Source organism: Vollenhovia emeryi, unplaced genomic scaffold, assembly GCF_000949405.1.
Source record: "Vollenhovia emeryi isolate VEMERY1.0 unplaced genomic scaffold, V.emery_V1.0 DF944375.1, whole genome shotgun sequence".
NCBI classification, from domain to species: domain Eukaryota; kingdom Metazoa; phylum Arthropoda; class Insecta; order Hymenoptera; family Formicidae; genus Vollenhovia; species Vollenhovia emeryi.
The window spans coordinates 1-2574 of NW_011961991.1; the positions used below are offsets into that span (position 1 = coordinate 1).

Sequence of the window (2574 nt, forward strand, 5' to 3'; positions counted from 1 at the left end):
CGGATATCTCACTAGAATGGAGCGGTCCGTTCCAGTTCCGTTCCGTAATAGTTTTCTCTACCAGTCCCATGTAGCAAAAACGGAACGGAATGTCGCATCGGACGCAGGTAAATATACTTGATTCTTCGATATTTCGTTATTTTGATGCGACTAAAGCAGTGACATACATAATTTGTGCAATTATCTTGCCGCTAACGTTGTTGAGAGTTCTCTGAAATACTAAAATGTAAAAGTGAAATATATTTTGTAACCAGATTCCGTTCCGTTTTTGCTATATGGGACTGGTAGAGAAATTTTTTACGGAACGGAACAGACATGCACGGTCGAGTTGAAAGAGAAAATGTAAAAGAAACGTAAACGATATTTTGTAATATTGAACAGTTTTAACTTTAACGTAGAATTTTGCGCACGTGCTCTCTGAACCCGAGTTTGTTATTTTAACTACTTACGTATTTTTAGCGAAGTCGTATTGTCTGGAAAATACGTACGCAATCTTTTCATCTATCTGGACATCCTCCCACATATCTTCCCGGATTTTGGCTTGCTGCAGGCGCTATTCATTGAAGAGGCCCACAGCCAGATTGAAAAAGAAGGAGAAGAAGAACTTTACCGTGCTGTGTGTGAAAATAACACGTAACGATGGATGAAAAAACAGTGTTATTAGTTATGTTAAAAATGCTGCGAACGGCGAAGAATTTGCCAACTTGGCATGCTGTATCGGTGTTCGAGAGAGTACGAAAGCTGTACTTAAGCTACATCGTTTTATTGAAAAAGCAGGAAAATATGAAAAAGAAACGGAAATTTTGGGTACGGCCAATGTTTACGCATGAAATGAGGCATTTACAAGGTGCAAGTGACAATTTAGTCGTTGAGATGCAAATGACCGATCGTGAAAAGTTCTTCAATTACTTCAGAATGACTCCGGAAGTATTTGAAGAACTGCTAACGTTAGTTGGACCACGGATTCAGAAAAAAAAAGTTTGTCGAATCCCAATTTCACCTCGTACAAGATTGCAGCTGACTTTGCGCTGGTTAGCATCAGGTGACAGTTTAGCATCTCATTCGTATGCATATCGCATTGCCTGCAATACGGCATCTAAAATTGTAAGGGAGACTTGCACTGCATTGTGGGAGGTCTTGAAGGATGAAGTTTTTCTGCAACCCACCGCTGAAAATTGGCAACAGGTTGCTGACGAATTTCAGGAAATCTGTCAATTTCCAAACTGTATTGGATCTATAGATGGGAAGCACATTATCATTCAGGTATGTATCTGATACAACCATTTTTCGTGCATTTTTTAATAAATCTGACATTATTGTATTCTTGTTAATTGTAGGCTCCACCGAATAGTGGCTCGTCCTGCTATAATTACAAAGGTAGCCACAGCATCAACCTACTTGCCGTGAGTGATGCGAATGGTTGCTTCAGCATCGTGGACATCGGTGCGGAAGGGAGGCGTAGCGATGCGGGTGTGTTTGCTAGCAGTGATCTTGCTCGTCTATTGGATACGAATTTACTTCAACTGCCTCCAGACAGGCATTTGGATAGTAGCGGAGTTAAATTTCCATATGTCCTAGTAGGGGATGAAGCATTTCCGCTAACATCTTACATGATGCGGCCATACCCTCGAAGTGGGAACTTAACTGTTACTAAGAAAATCTTTAATTATAGATTAAGTCGAGCGCGAAGAACTGTTGAATGTTCATTTGGGATATTAGCAGCAAGGTGGCGAATTTTTCGTCGGCCAATTATCGCTCACGTTTCAACAGCAAAATTAGCCGTTCAAGCTGCAACGGCTGTACATAATTTTCTAATAAAACGCGAACTTCAATTGGAGCCAACGGAAAGAACTTATTCTGTTTTAAGTGGCAACGACCGAAATGTAACGTCGACTGGGATTGAAAATATACGTAATTGTAGGGCGCGAAGGAACGTTGAGGCTATACGAATTAGAGACTCCTTTGCTACGTATTTTGAAACTTCGAACCCACTTGATTGGCAGTGGAGAAAAGCTCTAAACAATGAGTATTAAATTTCTACCATGTATTATATAAAAAGTGACCCCTCATGGAAAAACGCCCGTTGGTCGTCGCGAAAATGCGCCGGATTAGTAGTTTACTGCGAAATTTTGCGATTTACTCCCAATCATTATAAGACAATAAAGAAACTCTACTTTCTTCTAAGAATTTTCTTCTCAATAAATATAAAAGATCGTACACACACTTAAATATTTTGAACTTTACATACACATATATATATCTGTAATGTAACAACAAAATTATTAATTTCTTTCAGACCTAAATATGAACTTATACTCGCAGGTTTTATTGAAATAGAAATAAATGATTTATTTATTTATTATGTAATGGTATAAAGTATAATGTATTGGTATAAAGATAAAGGTAACGAGAGATAATGCAAAAAATTTATCGCCTTTGAAGTTCCGCCTCCGCTAATTCTTCGTCTTCTGCCTTGTGAACGAGATGCAGCAGCTCTACTTGCACTTGCCTTCTTCGGAGATAGCTCAACTTACGCAGGATATCTCCCAGCTGCTCCAGGAAACTGTCCACTGC

At 39.2% G+C, this 2574-nt stretch overlaps 1 pseudogene; it reads left to right on the forward strand.

Annotated features, from left to right (window-relative positions):
* The first annotated feature begins 639 nt into the window (after positions 1-639).
* On the forward strand, positions 640-2430 carry LOC105563484 (annotated as a pseudogene).
* The last annotated feature ends 144 nt before the right edge of the window (positions 2431-2574 follow it).